At 50.3% G+C, this 19,560-nt stretch overlaps 7 pseudogenes; all 7 read left to right on the plus strand.

Annotated features, from left to right (window-relative positions):
* The first annotated feature begins 2,574 nt into the window (after positions 1–2,574).
* Positions 2,575–2,694, plus strand: LOC130352202 (5S ribosomal RNA; annotated as a pseudogene).
* Positions 2,695–3,723: 1,029 nt separating this feature from the next.
* Positions 3,724–3,843, plus strand: LOC130323242 (5S ribosomal RNA; annotated as a pseudogene).
* A 272-nt stretch (positions 3,844–4,115) lies between these two features.
* Positions 4,116–4,235, plus strand: LOC130331707 (5S ribosomal RNA; annotated as a pseudogene).
* A 5,631-nt stretch (positions 4,236–9,866) lies between these two features.
* On the plus strand, positions 9,867–9,986 carry LOC130351259 (5S ribosomal RNA; annotated as a pseudogene).
* Positions 9,987–10,461: 475 nt separating this feature from the next.
* On the plus strand, positions 10,462–10,581 carry LOC130352248 (5S ribosomal RNA; annotated as a pseudogene).
* A 6,276-nt stretch (positions 10,582–16,857) lies between these two features.
* On the plus strand, positions 16,858–16,977 carry LOC130352312 (5S ribosomal RNA; annotated as a pseudogene).
* A 2,287-nt stretch (positions 16,978–19,264) lies between these two features.
* On the plus strand, positions 19,265–19,384 carry LOC130331290 (5S ribosomal RNA; annotated as a pseudogene).
* Positions 19,385–19,560: the final 176 nt, after the last annotated feature.

The following is a 19,560-nucleotide window of genomic DNA, read 5'->3' on the forward strand; positions in this document are numbered from 1 at the left end:
TGGGAGACTGGCTGGGAATCTTAGGTGTTGTTGACATTTTGCTCTGTAGCTCTGTAGACATTTGCTCCGATTCCGAAAAGGATTTATTGATGCTTAAATCCACAGTTTACAGGGTGTGAAGCCGTCTACGGCTATCCTAAGCTGAATGCGCCTGTTCTTGTCAGATCGCAGACTGCTGCCCGGCAAGTACGGGCATGGGAGACTGGCTGGCAATCCAAGGTGCTATTGACATTTTGCTCTGTTGCCGCCTTCCTCTCCGATTAAAAAAATATTTATTGATGCTTAAATCCACAATATACAAGGCGTGAAGATGTCAACGGCCATCCTAAGCTGAACGCGCCTGCTCTCGTCAGATCGCAGACTGCTACCCAGCTTAGGGCCCGGTAATTACTGGCATGGGAGACTGGCTGGGAATCTCGGGTGCCGTTGACATTTTGCTCTATTGCTGCCTTCCGCTCCGATTCCGAAAATAATTTATTGATGCTTAAATCCACAGTATACAAGGTGTGAAGCTGTCGACGGCCATCCTAAGCTTAACGCGCCTGCTCTCGTCAGATCGCAGACTGGTACAGATCTTAGGGCCCGGTAAGTACCGGCATGGGACACTGGCTATGAATGCCCGGCTGCCGTTGACATTTTGCTCTGTTGCCGCCTTCCGTTCCGATTCCGAAAAGGATTTATTGATGCTTAAATGCACAGTATAAAAAGCATGAAGCTGTCAATGGCCATCCTAAGCTGAATGCGCCTGCTCTTGTCAGATCGCAGACTGCTACCCAGCTTAGGGCCTGGTAAGTACTGGCATGGGAGACTGGCTGGGAATCCCGGGTGCTGTTTACATTTTGCTCTATTGCTGCCTTCCGCTCCGATAAGAATTTATTGATGCTTAAATCCACAGTATACAAGGTGTGAAGCTGTCGACGGCCATCCTAAGCTTAACGCGCCTGCTCTCGTCAGATCGCAGACTGGTACAGATCTTAGGGCCCGGTAAGTACCGGCATGGTACACTGGCTGGGAATCCCGGCTGCCGTTGACATTTTGCTCTGTTGCCGCCTTCCGTTCCGATTCCGAAAAGGATTTATTGATGCTTAAATGCACAGTATAAAGGGCGAGAAGCTGTCAACAGCCATCCTAAGCTGAACGCGCCTGCTCTCGTCAGATCGCAGACTGCTACCCAGCTTAGGGCCTGGTAAGTACCAGCATGGGAGACTGGCTGGGAATCCCAAGTGTCGTTGACATTTTGCTCTGTTGCCGCCTTCCGCTCCGATTCCGAAAAGGATTTATTGATGCTTAAATCCACAGTATACAGGGTGTGAAGATGTCTACAGCCATCCTAAGCTGAATGCGCCTGTTCTCGTCAGATCGCAGACTTCTACCCAGCTTCGGGCCTGGTAAGTACCAGCATGGGAGACTGGCTGGGAATCCCGAGTGCAGTTGACATTTTGCTCTGTTTCTGCTCCGATTCCGAAAATTATTTATTGATGCTTAAATCCACAGTATACAAAGTGTGAAGCTGTCAACGGCCATCCTCAGCTGAACGCGCCTGCTCTCGTCAGATCGCAGACTGCTAGGGCCTGGTAAGTACCAGCATGGGAAACTGGCCGTGAATCCCGGGTGCAGTTGACATTTTAATCTGTTGCCGCCTTCCGCTCCGATTCGGAAAAGGATTTATTGATGCTTAAATCCACAATATACAGGGTGTGAAGCTGTCAACGGCCATCCTAAGCCTGAACGTGCCTGCTCTCCTCAGATCGCAGACTGCTGCCCGGCAGATACCGGCATGGGAGACTGGCTGGCAATCCAAGGTGCCATTGACATTTTGCTCTGTTGCCGCCTTCTTCTCCGATTAATAAAAATATTTATTGATGCTTAAATCCACAATATACAAGGCGTAAAGACGTCAACAGCCATCCTAAGCTGAACGCGCCTGCTCTTGTCAGATCGCAGACTGCTACCCAGCTTAGGGCCCAGTAAGTACCGGCATGGGAGACTGGCTGGGGATCCCGGGTGCAGTTGACATTTTGCTCTGTTGCCGCCTTCCGCTCCGATTCGGAAAAGGATTTATTGATGCTTAAATGCACAGTATAAAGGGCGTGAAGCTGTCAACGGCCATCCTAAGCTGAACGCGCCTGCTCTCGTCAGATTGCAGACTGGTACAGATCTTAGGGCCCGGTAAGTACCGACATGGGACACTGGCTGGGAATCCCGGCTGCCGTTGACATTTTGCTCTGTTGCCGCCTTCCGTTCCGATTCCGAAAAGGATTTATTGATGCTTAAATCCACAATATACAAGGCATAAAGATGTCAACAGCCATCCTAAGCTGAACGCGCCTGCTCTCGTCAGATCACAGACTGCTACCCAGCTTAGGGCCCAGTAAGTACCGACATGGGAGACTGGCTGGGAATCCCGAGTGCAGTTGACATTTTGCTCTGTTGCCGCCTTCCGCTCCGATTCGGAAAATGATTTATTGATGCTTAAATGCACAGTATAAAGGCTGTGAAGCTGTGAAGCTGTGAAGCTGTCAAGCTGTCAAGCTGTCAAGCTGTCAAGCTGTCAAGCTGTCAAGCTGTCAAGCTGTCAACTGCCATCCTAAGCTGAACGCGCCTGCTCTCGTCAGATCGCAGACTGCTACCCAGCTTAGGGCCTGGTAAGTACCAGCATGGGAGACTGGCTGGGAATCCCAGGTGTTGTTGACATTTTGCTCTGTAGCCGCCTTCCGCTCCGATTCCGAAAAGGATTTATTGATGCTTAAATCCACAGTATACAGGGTGTGAAGCCGTCTATGGCTATCCTAAGCTGAATGTGCCTGTTCTTGTCAGATCGCAGACTGGTGCCCGGCTATTGACATTTTGCTCTGTTGCCGCCTTCCTCTCTGATTCCGAAAAGGATTTATTGATGCTAAAATGCACAGTATAAAAAGCATGAAGCTGTCAATGGCCATCCTAAGATGAACGCGCCTGCTCTCGTCAGATCGCAGACTGCTACCCAGCTTAGGGCCTGGTAAGTACCAGCATGGGAGACTGGCTGGGAATCCCGGGTGCAGTTGACATTTTAATCTGTTGCCGCCTTCCGCTCCGATTCGGAAAAGGATTTATTGATGCTTAAATCCACAGTATACAAGGTGTGAAGCTTTCGACGGCCATCCTAAGCTTAACGCGCCTGCTCTCGTCAGATCGCAGACTGGTACAGATCTTAGGGCCCGGTAAGTACCGGCATGGGAGACTGGCTGGGAATCCCGGCTGCCGTTGACATTTTGCTATTTTGCCGCCTTCCGTTCCGATTCCGAAAAGGATTTATTGATGCTTAAATGCACAGTATAAAGGGCGAAAAGCTGTCAACGGCCATCCTAAGCTGAACGCGCCTGCTCTCCTCAGATCGCAGACTGCTGCCCGGCAGATACCGGCATGGGAGACTGGCTGGCAATCCAAGGTGCCATTGACATTTTGCTCTGTTGCCGCCTTCTTCTCCGATTAATAAAAATATTTATTGATGCTTAAATCCACAATATACAAGGCGTAAAGATGTCAACAGCCATCCTAAGCTGAACGCGCCTGCTCTTGTCAGATCGCAGACTGCTACCCAGCTTAGGGCCCAGTAAGTACCGGCATGGGAGACTGGCTGGGGATCACGGGTGCAGTTGACATTTTGCTCTGTTGCCGCCTTCCGCTCCGATTCGGAAAAGGTTTTATTGATGCTTAAATGCACAGTATAAAGGGCGTGAAGCTGTCAACAGCCATCCTAAGCTGAACGCGCCTGCTCTCGTCAGATCGCAGACTGCTACCCAGCTTAGGGCCCGGTAAGTACCAGCATGGGAGACTGGCTGGGAATCCCAGGTGTTGTTGACATTTTGCTCTGTAGCCGCCTTCCGCTCCGATTTCGAAAAGGATTTATTGATGCTTAAATCCACAGTATACAGGGTGTGAAGCCGTCTACGGCTATCCTAAGCTGAATGTGCCTGTTCTTGTCAGATCGCAGACTGCTGCCCGGTAAGTACGGGCATGGGAGACTGGCTGGCAATCCAAAGTGCTATTGACATTTTGCTCTGTTGCCGCCTTCCTCTTTGATTCCGAAAAGGATTTATTGATGCTTAAATGCACAGTATAAAAAGCATGAAGCTGTCAATGGCCATCCTAAGCTGAACGCGCCTGCTCTCGTCAGATCGCAGACTGCTACCCAGCTTAGGGCCCGGTAAGTACTGGCATGGGAGACTGCCTGGGAATCCCGTGTGCCGTTGACATTTTGCTCTATTGCTGCCTTCCGCTCCGATTCCGAAAATAATTTATTGATGCTTAAATCCACAGTATACAAGGTGTGAAGCTGTCGACGGCCATCCTAAGCTTAACGTGCCTGCTCTCGTCAGATCGCATACTGGTACAGAACTTAGGGCCCGGTAAGTACCGGCATGGGAGACTGGCTGGGAATCCCGGCTGCCGTTGACATTTTGCTATTTTGCTGCCTTCCGTTCCGATTCCGAAAAGGATTTATTGATGCTTAAATGCACAGTATAAAGGGCGAAAAGCTGTCAACGGCCATCCTAAGCTGAACGCGCCTGCTCTCGTCAGATCGCAGACTGCTACCCAGTTTAGGGCCCGGTAAGTGCCAGCATGGGAGACTGGCTGGGCATCCCAGGTGTCGTTGACATTTTGCTCTGTTGCCGCCTTACGCTCCGATTCCGAAAAGGATTTATTGATGCTTAAATCCACAGTATACAGGGTGTGAAGATGTCTACGGCCATCCTAAGCTGAATGCGCCTGTTCTCGTCAGGTCGCAGACTGCTACCCAGCTTCGGGCCTGGTAAGTACCAGCATGGGAGACTGGCTGGGAATCCCGGGTGCAGTTGACATTTTGCTCTGTTTCTGCTCCGATTCCGAAAATTATTTATTGATGCTTAAATCCACAGTATACAAAGTGTGAAGCTGTCAACGGCCATCCAAAGCTGAACGCGCCTGCTCTCGTCAGATCGCAGACTGCTACCCAGCTTAGGGCCTGGTAAGTACCAGCATGGGAGACTGGCTGGGAATCCCGGGTGCAGTTGACATTTTAATCTGTTTCTGCTCCGATTCAGAAAAGGATTTATTGATGCTTAAATCCACAATTTACAGGGTGTGAAGCTGTCAACGGCCATTCTAAGCCTGAACGTGCCTGCTCTCCTCAGATCGCAGACTGCTGCCCGGCAGATACAGGGATGGGAGACTGGCTGGCAATCCAAGGTGCCATTGACATTTTGCTCTGTTGCCGCCTTCTTCTCCGAATAATAAAAATATTTATTGATGCTTAAATCCACAATATACAAGGCGTGAAGATGTCAACGGCCATCCTAAGTTGAACGCGCCTGCTCTCGTCAGATTGCAGACTGCTACCTAACTTAGGGCCCGGTAAGTACTGGCATGGGAGACTGGCTGGGAATCCCGGGTGCCATTGACATTTTGCTCTATTGCTGCCTTCCGCTCCGATTCCGAAAATAATTTATTGATGCTTAAATCCACAGTATACAAGGTGTGAAGCTGTCGACGGCCATCCTAAGCTGAACGCGCCTGCTCTCGTCAGATCGCAGACTGGTACAGATCTTAGGGCCCGGTAAGTACCTGCATGGGACACTGGCTGGGAATCCCGGCTGCCGTTGACATTTTGCTCTGTTGCCGCCTTCCGTTCCGATTCCGAAAAGGATTTATTGATGCTTAAATGCACAGTATAAAGGGCGAGAAGCTGTCAACGGCCGTCCGAAGCTGAACGCGTCTGCTCTCGTCAGATCACAGACTGCTACTCAGCTTAGGGCTCGGTAAGTACCAGCATGGGAGACTGGCTGGGAATCCCAGGTGTCGTTGACATTTTGCTCTGTTGCCGCCTTCCGCTCCGATTCCAAAAAGGATTTATTGATGCTTAAATCCACAGTATACAGGGTGTGAAGATGTCTATGGCCATCCTAAGCTGAATGCGCCTGTTCTCGTCAGATCGCAGACTGCTACCCAGCTTCGGGCCTGGTAAGTACCAGCGTGGGAGACTGGCTAGGAATCCCGGGTGCCGTTGACATTTTGCTCTATTGCTGCCTTCCGCTCCGATTCCGAAAATAATTTATTGATGCTTAAATCCACAGTATACAAGGTGTGAAGCTGTCGACGGCCATCCTAAGCTTAACGCGCCTGCTTTCGTCAGATCGCAGACTGGTACAGATCTTAGGGCCCGGTAAGTACCGGCATGGGAGACTGGCTGGGAATCCCGGCTGCCGTTGACATTTTGCTATTTTGCCGCCTTCCGTTCCGATTCTGAAAAGGATTTATTGATGCTTAAATGCACAGTATAAAGGGCGAAAAGCTGTCAACGGCCATCCTAAGCTGAATGCGCCTGCTCTTTTCAGATCGCAGACTGCTACCCAGTTTTGGGCCCGGTAAGTACCAGCATGGGAGACTGGCTGGGCATCCCAGGTGTCGTTGACATTTTGCTCTGTTGCCGCCTTACGCTCCGATTCCGAAAAGGATTTATTGATGCTTAAATCCACAGTATACAGGGTGTGAAGATGTCTACGGCCATCCTAAACTGAATGCGCCTGTTCTCGTGAGATCGCAGACTGTTACCCAGCTTCGGGCCTGGTAAGTACCAGCATGGGAGACTGGCTTGGAATCCTGGGTGCAGTTGACATTTTGCTCTGTTTCTGCTCCGATTCCGAAAATTATTTATTGATGCTTAAATCCACAGTATACAAAGTGCGAAGCTGTCAACGGCCATCCTAAGCTGAACGCGCCTGCTTTCGTCAAATCGCAGACTGCTACCCAGCTTAGGGCCCGGTAAGTAACAGCATGGGAGACCAGCTGGGAATCCCAGGTGTCGTTGACACTTTGCTCTGTTGCCGCCTTACGCTCTGATTCCGAAAAGGATTTATTGATGCTTAAATCCACAGTATACAGGGTGTGAAGATGTCCAAGGCCATCCTAAGTTGAATGCGCCTGTTCTCATCAGATCGCAGACTGCTACCCAGCTTCGGGCCTGGTAAGTACCAGCATGGGAGACTGGCTGGGAATCCCGAGTGCAGTTGACATTTTGCTCTGTTTCTGCTCCGATTCCGAAAATTATTTATTGATGCTTAAATCCACAGTATACAAAGTGTGAAGCTGTCAACGGCCATCCAAAGCTGAAAGCGCCTGCTCTCGTCAGATCGCAGACTGCTACCCAGCTTAGGGCCTGGTAAGTACCAGCATGGGAGACAGGCTGGGAATCCTGGGTGCAGTTGACATTTTAATCTGTTGCCGCCTTCCGCTCCGATTCGGAAAAGGATTTATTGATGCTTAAATCCACAATATATAGCGTGTGAAGCTGTCAACGGCCATCCTAAGCCTGAACGTGCCTGCTCTCCTCAGATCGCAGACTGCTGCCCGGCAGTTACCGGCATGGGAGACTGGCTGGCAATCCAAGGTGCCATTGACATCTTGCTGCCTTCCTCTCCGATTAATAAAAATATTTATTGATGCTTAAATCCACAATATACAAGGCGTGAAGATGTCAATATCCATCCTAAGCTGAACGTGCCTGCTCTCGTCAGATCGCAGACTGCTACCCAGCTTAGGGCCCAGTAAGTACCGGCATGGGAGACTGGCTGGGAATCCCGGGTGCAGTTGACATTTTGCTCTGTTACCGCCTTCCGTTACGATTCCGAAAAGGATTTATTGATGCTTAAATGCACAGTATAAAAAGCATGAAGCTGTCAATGGCCATCCTAAGCTGAACGCGCATGCTCTCGTCAAATCACAGACTGCTACCCAGCTTAGGGCCCGGTAAGTACTGGCATCGGAGGCTGGCTGGGAATCCCGGTTGCCGTTGACATTTTGCTCTATTGCTCCGATTCCGAAAAGAATTTATTGATGCTTAAATCCACAGTATACAAGGTGTGAAGCTGTCGACGGCCATCCTAAGCTTAACGCGCCTGCTCTCGTCAAATCGCAGACTGGTACAGATCTTAGGGCCCGGTAAGTACCGGCATGGGAGACTGGCTGGGAATCCCAGGTGCAGTTGACATTTTACTATTTTGCCGCCTTCCGTTCCGATTCCGAAAAGGATTTATTGATGCTTAAATGCACAGTATAAAGGGCGAAAAGCTGTCAACGACCATCCTAAGCTGAACGCGCCTGCTCTTGTCAGATCGCAGACTGCTACCTAGTTTAGGGCCCGGTAAGTACCAGCATGGGATACTGGCTGGGAATCCCAGGTGTCGTTGACATTTTGCTTTGTTGCCGCCTTACGCTCAGATTCCGAAAATGATTTATTGATGCTTAAATCCACAGTATACAGGGTGTGAAGATGTCTACGGCCATCCTAAGCTGAATGCGCCTGTTCTCGTCAGATCACAGACTGCTACCCAGCTTAGGGCCCAGTAATTACCGGCATGGGAGACTGGCTGGGAATCCCGGGTGCAGTTGACATTTTGCTCTGTTTCTGCTCCGATTCCGAAAATTATTTATTGATGCTTAAATCCACAGTATACAAAGTGTGAAGCTGTCAACGGCCATCCTAAGCTGAACGCGCCTGCTCTCGTCAGATCGCAGACTGCTGCCCGGCAGATACAGGCATGGGAGACTGGCTGGCAATCCAAGGTGCCATTGACATTTTGCTCTGTTGCCGCCTTCTTCTCCGAATAATAAAAATATTTATTGATGCTTAAATCCACAATATACAAGGCGTGAAGATGTCAACGGCCATCCTAAGCTGAACGCGCCTGCTCTCGTCAGATTGCAGACTGCTACCCAACTTAGGGCCCGGTAAGTACTGGCATGGGAGACTGGCTGGGAATCCCGGGTGCGTTGACATTTTGGTCTATTGCTGCCTTCCGCTCCGATTCCGAAAATAATTTATTGATGCTTAAATCCACAGTATACAATGTGTGAAGCTGTCGACGGCCATCCTAAGCTTAACGCGCCTGCTCTCGTCAGATCGCAGACTGGTACAGATCTTAGGGCCTGGTAAGTACCGGCATGGGACACTGGCTGGGAATCCCGGCTGCCGCTGACATTTTGCTCTGTTGCCGCTTCCGTTCCGATTCCAAAAAGGATTTATTGATGCTTAAATGCACAGTATAAAGAGCAAGAAGCTGTCAACGGCCGTCCTAAGCTGAACGTGCCTGCTCTCGTCAGATCGCAGACTGCTACTCAGCTTAGGGCCCAGTAAGTACTAGCATGGGAGACTGGCTGGGAATCCCAGGTGTTGTTAACATTTTGCTCTGTTGCCGCCTTCCGCTCCGATTCCAAAAAGGATTTATTGATGCTTAAATCCACAGTATACAGGGTGTGAAGTTGTCTACTGCCATCCGAAGCTGAGTGCGCCTGTTCTCGTCAGATCGCAGACTGCTACCCAGCTTCGGGCCTGGTAAGTACCAGCATGGGAGACTGGCTGGGAATCCCGGGTGCAGTTGACATTTTAATCTGTTGCCGCCTTCCGCTCCGATTCGGAAAAGGATTTATTGATGCTTAAATCCACAATATACAGGGTGTGAAGCTGTCAACGGCCATCCTAAGCCTGAACGTGCCTGCTCTCCTCAGATCGCAGACTGCTGCCCGGCAGTTACCGGCATGGGAGACTGGCTGGCAATCCAAGGTGCCATTGCCATTTTGCTCTGTTGCCGCCTTCCTCTCCGATTAATAAAAATATTTATTGATGCTTAAATCCACAATATACAAGGCGTGAAGATGTCAACGGCCATCCTAAGCTGAACGCGCCTGCTCTCGTCAGATCGCAGACTGCTACCCAGCTTAGGGCCCAGTAAGTACCAGCATGGGAGACTGGCTGGGAATCCAAGGTGCAGTTGACATTTTGCTCTGTTTCTGCTCCGATTCCGAAAATTATTTATTGATGCTTAAATCCACAGTATACAAAGCGTGAAACTGTCAACGGCCATCCTAAGCTGAACGCGCCTGCTCTCGTCAGATCGCAGACTGCTACCCAGCTTAGGGCCTGGTAAGTACCAGCATGGGAGACTGGCTGGGAATCCCGGGTGCAGTTGACATTTTAATCTGTTGCCGCCTTCCGCTCCGATTCGGAAAAGGATTTATTGATGCTTAAATCCACAATATACAGGGTGTGAAGCTGTCAACGGCCATCCTAAGCCTGAACATGCCTGCTCTCCTCAGATCGCAGACTGCTGCCCGGCAGTTACCGGCATGGGAGACTGGCTGGCAATACAAGGTGTCATTGACATTTTGCTCTGTTGCCGCCTTCCTCTCCGATTAATAAAAATATTTATTGATGCTTAAATCCACAATATACAAGGCGTGAAGATGTCAACGGCCATCCTAAGCTGAACGCGCCTGCTCTCGTCAGATCGCAGACTGCTACCCAGCTTAGGGCCCAGTAAGTACCAGCATGGGAGACTGGCTGGGAATCCCGGGTGCAGTTGACATTTTGCTCTGTTGCCGCCTTACGTTCCGATTCCGAAAAGGATTTATTGATGCTTAAATGCACAGTATAAAGGGCGAGAAGCTGTAAACGGCCATCCTAAGCTGAACGCGCCTGCTCTCGTCAGATCGCAGACTGCTACCCAGCTTAGGGCCCGGTAAGTACCAGCATGGGAGACTGGCTGGGAATCCCAGGTGTCGTTGACATTTTGCTCTGTTGCCGCCTTCCGCTCCGATTCCGAAAAGGATTTATTGATGCTTAAATCCACAGTATACAGTATACAGTATACAGGATGTGAAGATGTCTACGGCCATCCTAAGCTGAATGCGCCTGTTCTCGTCAGATCGCAGGCTGCTACCCAGCTTCGGGCCTGGTAAGTACCAGCATGGGAGACTGGCTGGGAATCCCGGGTGCAGTTGACATTTTGCTCTGTTTCTGCTCAGATTCCGAAAATTATTTATTGATGCTTAAATCCACAGTATACAAAGTGTAAAGCTGTCAACGGCCATCCTAAGCTGAACACGCCTGCTCTCGTCAGAGCGCAGACTGCTACCCAGCTTAGGGCCTGGTAAGTACCAGCATGGGAGACTGGCTGGGAATCCCGGGTGCAGTTGTCATTTTAATCTGTTGCCGCCTTCCGCTCCGATTCGGAAAAGGATTTATTGATGCTTAAATCCACAATATACAGGGTGTGAAGCTGTCAACGGCCATCCTAAGCCTGAACGTGCCTGCTCTCCTCAGATCGCAGACTGCTGACCGGCAGTTACCGCAAGGGAGACTGGCTGGCAATCCAAGGTGCCATTGACATTTTGCTCTGTTGCGCCTTCCTCTCCGATTAATAAAAATATTTATTGATGCTTAAATCCACAATATACAAGGCTTGAAGATGTCAACGGCCATCCTAAGCTGAGCGCGCCTGCTCTCGTCAGATCGCAGACTGCTATCCAGCTTAGGGCCCAGTAAGTACCGGCATGTGAGACTGGCTGGGAATTCCGGGTGTAGTTGACATTTTGCTCTGTTGCCGCCTTCCGTTCCGATTCCGAAAAGGATTTATTGATGCTTAAATGCACAGTATAAAAAGCATGAATTTTTCAATGGCCATCCTAAGCTGAACGCGCCTTCTCTCGTCAGATCGCAGACTGCTACCCAGCTTAGGGCCCGGTAAGTATTGGCATGGGAGACTGGCTGCGAATCCCGGGTGCCGTTGACATTTTGCTCTATTGCTGCCTTCCGCTCCGATTCCGAAAATAATTTATTGATGCTTAAATCCACAGTATACAAGGTGTGAAGCTGTCGACGGCCATACTAAGCTTAACGCGCCTGCTCTCGTCAGATCGCAGACTGGTAAAGATCTTAGGGCCCGGTAAGTACCGGCAATGGACACTGGCTGGGAATCCCGGCTGCCGTTGACATTTTGCTCTGTTGCCGCCTTCCGTTCCGATTCCGAAAAGGATTTATTGATGCTTAAATGCACAGTATAAAGGGCGAGAAGCTGTCAACGGCCAACCTAAGCTGAACGCGCCTGCTCTCGTCAGATCGCAGACTGCTACCCAGCTTAGGGCCCGGTAAGTACCAGCATGGGAGACTGGCTGGAATTCGGGTGCAGTTGACATTTCAATCTGTTGCCGCCTTCCGCTCCGATTCGGAAAAGGATTTATTGATGCTTAAATCCACAATATACAGGGTGTGAAGCTGTCAACGGCCATCCTAAGCTGAACGTGTCTGCTCTCCTCAGATCGCAGACTGCTGCCCGGCAGATACCGGCATGGGAGACTGGCTGGCAATCCAAGGTGCCATTGACATTTTGCTCTGTTGCCGCCTTCCTCTCCGATTAATAAAAATATTTATTGATGCTTAAATCCACAATATACAAGGCGGGAAGATGTCAACGGCCATCCTAAACTGAACGCGCCTGCTCTCGTCAGATCGCAGACTGATACCCAGCTTAGGGCCTGGTAAGTACCAGCATGGGAGACTGGCTGGGAGTCCCGGGTGCAGTCGACATTTTAATCTGTTGCCGCCTTCCGCTCCGATTCGGAAAAGGATTTATTGATGCTTAAATCCACAATATAAAGGGCGTGAAGCTGTCAACGGCCATCCTAAGCTGAACCCGCCTGCTGTCGTCAGATCGCAGACTGCTACCCAGCTTAGGGCCCGATAAGTACCAGCATGGGAGACTGGCTGGGAATCCCAGGTGTTGTTGACATTTTGCTCTGTAGCCGCCTTCCGCTCCGATTCCGAAAATTATTTATTGATGCTTAAATCCACAGTATACAGGGTGTGAAGATATCTACGGCCATCCTAAGCTGAATGCGCCTGTTCTTGTCAGATCGCAAACTGCTACCCAGCTTCGGGCCTGGTAAGTACCAGCATGGGAGACTGGCTGGGAATCCCGGGTGCAGTTGACATTTTAATCTGTTGCCGCCTTCCGCTCCGATTCAGAAAAGGATTTATTGATGTTTAAATCCACAATATACAGGGTGTGAAGCTGTCGACGGCCATCCTAAGCTTAACGCGCCTGCTCTCGTCAGATCGCAGACTGCTACCCAGCTTAGGGCCCAGTATGTACCGGCATGGGAGACTGGCTGGGAATCCCGGATGCAGTTGTCATTTTGCTCTGTTGCCGCCTTCCGCTCCGATTCGGAAAAGGATTTATTGATGCTTAAATCCACAATATACAGGGTGTGAAGCTGTCAACGGCCATCCTAAGCCTGAACGTGCCTGCTCTCCTCAGATCGCAGACTGCTGCCCGGCAGATACAGGCATGGGAGACTGGCTGGCAATCCAAGGTGCCATTGACATTTTGCTCTGTTGCCGCCTTCTTCTCCGAATAATAAAAATATTTATTGATGCTTAAATCCACAATATACAAGGCGTAAAGATGTCAACGGCCATCCTAAGCTGAACACGCCTGCTCTCGTCAGATCGCAGACTGCTACCCAACTTAGGGCCCGGTAAGTACTGGCATGGGAGACTGGCTGGGAATCCCGGGTGCCGTTGCCATTTTGCTCTATTGCTGCCTTCCGCTCCGATTCCGAAAATAATTTATTGATGCTTAAATCGACAGTATACAAGGTGTGAAGCTGTCGACGGCCATCCTAAGCTTAACGCGCCTGCTCTCGTCAGATCGCAGACTGCTACTCAGCTTAGGGCCCAGTATGTACCGGCATGGGAGACTGGCTGGGAATCCCGGATGCAGTTGACATTTTGCTCTGTTGCCGCCTTTCGTTCCGATTCCGAAAAGGATTTATTGATGCTTAAATGCACAGTATAAAAAGCACGAAGCTGTCAATGGCCGTCCTAAGCTGAACGCGCCTGCTCTCGTCAGATCGCAGACTGCTACCCAGCTTAGGGCCAGGTACGTACTGGCATGGGAGACTGGCTGGGAATCCCGGTTGCCGTTAACATTTTGCTCTATTGCTGCCTTCCGCTCCGATTCCGAAAAGAATTTATTGATGCTTAAATCCACAGTATACAAGGTGTGAAGCTGTCGACGGCCATCCTAAGCTTAACGCGCCTGCTCTCGTCAGATCGCAGACTGGTACAGATCTTAGGGCCCGGTAAGTACCGGCATGGGACACTGGCTGGGAATCCCGGATGCAGTTGACATTTTGCTCTGTTGCCGCCTTCCGTTCCGATCCCGAAAAGGATTTATTGATGCTTAAATGCACAGTATAAAAAGCATGAAGCTGTCAATGGCCGTCTTAAGCTGAACGCGCCTGCTCTCGTCAGATCGCAGACTGCTACCCAGCTTAGGGCCCGGTAAGTACCGGCATGGGAGACTGGCTGGGAATCCCGGGTGCCGTTGACATTTTGCTCTATTGCTTCCTTCCGCTCCGATTCCGAAAATAATTTATTGATGCTTAAATCCACAGTATAAAAGGTGTGAAGCTGTCGACGGCCATCCTAAGTTTAACGCGCCTGCTCTCGTCAGATCGCAGACTGGTACAGATCTTAAGGCCCGGAAAGTACCAGCATGGGACACTGGCTGGGAATCCCGGCTGCCGTTGACATTTTGCTCTGTTGCCGCCTTCCGTTCCGATTCCGAAAAGGATTTATTGATGCTTAAATGCACAGTATAAAAAGCATGAAGCTGTCAACGGCCATCTTAAGCTGAACGCGCCTGCTCTCGTCAGATCGCAGACTGTTATCCAGCTTAGGGCCCGGTAAGTAACAGCATGGGAGACTGGCTGGGAATTCCAGGTGTCGTTGACATTTTGCTCTGTTGCCGCTTTCCGCTCCGATTCCGAAAAGGATTTATTGATGCTTAAATCCACAGTATACAGGGTGTGAAGATGTCTACGGCCATCCTAAGCTGAATGCGCCTGTTCTTGTCAGATCGCAGACTGCTACCCAGCTTCGGGCCTGGTAAGTACCAGCATGGGAGACTGGCTGGGAATTCCGAGTGCAGTTGACATTTTGCTCTGTTTCTGCTCCGATTCCGAAAATTATTTATTGATGCTTAAATCCACAGTATACAAAGTGTTAAGCTGTCAACGGCCATCCTAAGCTGAATGCGCCTGCTCTCGTCAGATTGCAGACTGCTACCCAGCTTAGGGCCAGGTACGTACTGGCATGGGAGACTGGCTGGGAATACTGGTTGCCGTTGACATTTTGCTCTATTGCTGCCTTCCGCTCCGATTCCGAAAATAATTTATTGATGCTTAAATCCACAGTATACAAGGTGTGAAGCTGTCGACGGCCATCCTAAGCTTAACGCGCCTGCTCTCGTCAGATCGCAGACTGGTACAGATCTTAGGGCCCGGTAAGTACCGGCATGGGACACTAGCTGGGAATCCCGGCTGCCGTTGACATTTTGCTCTGTTGCCGCCTTCCGTTCCGGTTCCGATTCCGAAAAGGATTTATTGATGCTTAAATGCACAGTATACAAAGTGTGAAGCTGTCAACGGCCATCCTAAGCTGAACGCGCCTGCTCTCGTCAGATCGCAGACTGCTACCCAGCTTAGGGCCTGGTAAGTATCTGCATGGGAAACTGGCTGGGAATCCCGGGTGCAGTTGACATTTTAATCTGTTGCCGCCTTCCGCTCCGATTCGGAAAAGGATTTATTGATGCTTAAATCCACAACATACAGGGTGTGAAGCTGTCAACGGCCATCCTAAGCCTGAACGTGCCTGCTCTCCTCAGATCGCAGACTGCTGCCCGGCAGATACCAGCATGGGAGACTGGCTGGCAATCCAAGGTGCCATTGACATTTTTCTCTGTTGCCGCCTTCTTCTCAGATTAATAAAAATATTTATTGATGCTTAAATCCACAATATACAAGGCGTAAAGATGTCAACAGCCATCGTAAGCTGAACGCGCCTGCTCTCGTCAGATCTCAGACTGCTACCCAGCTTAGGGCCCAGTAAGTACCGCCATGGGAGACTGGCTGGGAATCCCGGGTGCAGTTGACATTTTGCTCTGTAGCCGCCTTCCGCTCCGATTCCGAAAAGGATTTATTGATGCTTAAATCCACAGTATACAGGGTGTGAAGCCGTCTACGGCCATCCTAAGCTGAATGTGCCTGTACTTGTCAGATCGCAGACTGCTGCCCGGCAAGTACGGGCATGGGAGACTGGCTGGCAATCCAAGGTGCTATTGACATTTTGCTCTGTTGCCGCCTTCCTCTCTGATTCCGAAAAGGATTTATTGATGCTTAAATCCACAGTATACAGGGTGTGAAGCCGTCTACGGCTATCCTAAGCTGAATGCGCCTGTTCTTGTCAGATCGCAGACTGCTGCCCGGCAAGTACGGGCATGGGAGACTGGCTGGCAATCCAAGGTGCTATTGACATTTTGCTCTGTTGCCGCCTTCCTCTCCGATTAAAAAAATATTTATTGATGCTTAAATCCACAGTATACAAGGCGTGAAGATGTCAACGGCCATCCTAAGCTGAACGCGCCTGCTCTCGTCAGATCGCAGACTGCTACCCAGCTTCGGGCCCAGTAAGTACTGGCATGGGAGACTGGCTGGGAATCCCGGTTGCCGTTGACATTTTGCTCTATTGCTGCCTTCCGCTCCGATTCCGAAAAGAATTTATTGATGCTTAAATCCACAGTATATAAGGTGTGAAGCTGTCGACGGCCATCCTAAGCTTAACGCGCCTGCTCTCGTCAGATCGCAGACTGGTACAGATCTTAGGGCCCGGTAAGTACCGGCATGGGACACTGGCTGGGAATCCCGGCTGCCGTTGACATTTTGCTTTGTTGCCTCCTTCCGTTCCGATTCCGAAAAGGATTTATTGATGCTTAAATGCACAGTATACAAAGTTTGAAGCTGTCAACGGCCATCCTAAGCTGAACGTGCCTGCTCTCGTCAGATCGCAGACTGCTACCCAGCTTAGGGCCTGGTAAGTACCAGCATGGGAGACTGGCTGGGAATCCCGGGTGCAGTTGACATTTTAATCTGTTGCCGCCTTCCGCTCCGATTCGGAAAAGGATTTATTGATGCTTAAATGCACAGTATAAAGGGCATGAAGCTGTCAACGGCCATCCTAAGCTGAACGCGCCTGCTCTCGTTAGATCGCAGATTGCTACCCAGCTTAGGGCCCGGTAAGTACCAGCATGGGAGACTGGCTGGGAATCTCAGGTGTTGTTGACATTTTGCTCTGTAGCTCTGTAGACATTTTGCTCCGATTCCGAAAAGGATTTATTGATGCTTAAATCCACAATATACAGGGTGTGAAGCCGTCTACGGCTATCCTAAGCTGAATGCGCCTGTTCTTGTCAGATCGCAGACTGCTGCCCGGCAAGTACGGGCATGGGAGACTGGCTGGCAATCCAAAGTGCTATTGACATTTTGCTCTGTTGCCGCCTTCCTCTCCAATTAAAAAAAATATTTATTGATACTTAAATCCACAGTATACAAGGCGTGAAGATGTCAACTGTCATCCTAAGCTGAACTTGCCTGCTCTCGTCAGATCGCAGACTGCTACCCAGCTTAGGGCCCGGTAAGTACCGGCATGGGAGACTGGCTGGGAATCCCGGGTGCCGTTGACATTTTGCTCTATTGCTGCCTTCCGCTCCGATTCCGAAAATAATTTATTGATGCTTAAATCCACAGTATAAAAGGTGTGAAGCTGTCGACGGCCATCCTAAGTTTAACGCGCCTGCTCTCGTCACATCGCAGACTGGTACAGATCTTAAGGCCCGGAAAGTACCGGCATGGGACACTGGCTGGGAATCCCGGCTGCCGTTGACATTTTGCTCTGTTGCCGCCTTCCGTTCCGATTCCGAAAAGGATTTTTTGATGCTTAAATGCACAGTATAAAAAGCATGAAGCTGTCAACGGCCATCCTAAGCTGAACGCGCCTGCTCTCGTCAGATCGCAGACTGCTACCCAGCTTAGGGCCCGGTAAGTAACAGCATGGGACACTGAATGGGAATTCCCGGCTGCCGTTGACATTTTGCTCTGTTGCCGCCTTCCGTTCCGATTCCGAAAAGAATTTATTGATGCTTAAATCCACAGTATACAAGGTGTGAAGATGTCAACGGCCATCCTAAGCTGAACGCGCCTGCTCTCGTCAGATCGCAGACTGCTACGCAGCTTAGGGCCCAGTAAGCACCGGCATGGGAGACTGGCTGGGAATCCCGGGTGCAGTTGCCATTTTGCTCTGTTGCCGCCTTCCGTTCCGATTCCGAAAAGGATTTATTAATGATTAAATGCACAGTATAAAAAGCATGAAGCTGTCAATGGCCATCCTAAGCTGAACTCGCCTGCTCTCGTCAGATCGCAGACTGCTACCCAGCTTAGGGCCCGGTAAGTACTGGTATTTGAGACTGGCTGGGAATCCCGGGTGCTGTTGACATTTTGCTCTATTGCTGCATTCCGCTCCGATTCCGAAAAGAATTTATTGATGCTTAAATCCACAGTATACAAGGTGTGAAGCTGTCGACGGCCATCCTAAGCTTAACGCGCCTGCTCTTGTCAGATCGCAGACTGGTACAGATCTTAGGGCCCGGTAAGTACCGGCATGGGACACTGGTTGGGAATCCCGGCTGCCGTTGACATTTTGCTCTGTTGCCGCCTTCCGTTCCGATTCCGAAAAGGATTTATTGATGCTTAAATGCACAGTATAAAGGGCGAGAAGCTGTCAACGGCCATCCTAAGCTGAACGCGCCTGCTCTCGGCAGATCGCAGACTGCTACCCAGCTTAGGGCCCGGTAAGTACCAGCATGGGAGCCTGGCTGGGAATCCCAAGTATTGTTGACATTTTGCTCTGTTGCCGCCTTCCGCTCCGATTCCGAAAAGGTTTTATTGATGCTTAAATCCACAGTATACACGGTGAGAAGATGTCTACGGCCATCCTAAGCTGAATGTGCCTGTTCTTGTCAGATCGCAGACTGCTACCCAGCTTAGGGCCTGGTAAGTACCAGCATGGGAGACTGGCTGGGAATCCCGGGTGCATTTGACATTTTAATCTGTTGCCGCCTTCCGCTCCGATTCGGAAAAGGATTTATCGATGCTTAAATGCACAATATACAGGGTGTGGAGCAGTCAACGGCCATCCTAAACTGAACGCGCTTGCTCTCGTCAGATCGCAGACTGCTACCCAGCTTAGGGCCCGGTAAGTACCAGCATGGGAGACTGGCTGGGAATCCCAGGTGTTGTTGACATTTTGCTCTGTAGCCGCCTTCCGCTCCGATTCCGAAAAGGATTTATTGATGCTTAAATCCTTAGTATACAGGGTGTGAAGCCGTCTACGGCTATTCTAAGCTGAATGTGCTTGTTCTTGTCAGATCACAGACTGCTGCCCGGCAAGTACGGGCATGGGAGACTGGCTGGCAATCCAAGGCGCTATTGACATTTTGCTCTGTTGCCGCCTTCCTCTCTGATTCCGAAAAGGATTTATTGATGCTTAAATGCACAGTATAAAGGGCAAGAATCTGTCAACGGCCATCCTAAGCTAAACGCGCCTGCTCTCGTCAGATCGCAGACTGCTACCCAGCTTAGGGCCCGGTAAGTACTGGCATGGGAGACTGGCTGGGAATCCCGGGTGCCGTTGACATTTTGCTCTATTGCTGCCTTCCGCTCCGATTCCGAAAATAATTTATTGATGCTTAAATCCACAGTATACAAGGTGTGAAGCTGTCAACAGCCATCCTAAGCTTAACATGCCTGCTCTCGTCAGATCGCAGACTGGTACAGATCTTAGGGCCCGGTAAGTACCGGCATGGGACACTG

The sequence above is a fragment of the Hyla sarda genome, chromosome 1 (genome assembly GCF_029499605.1).
Source record: "Hyla sarda isolate aHylSar1 chromosome 1, aHylSar1.hap1, whole genome shotgun sequence".
Lineage (NCBI taxonomy): Eukaryota > Metazoa > Chordata > Amphibia > Anura > Hylidae > Hyla > Hyla sarda.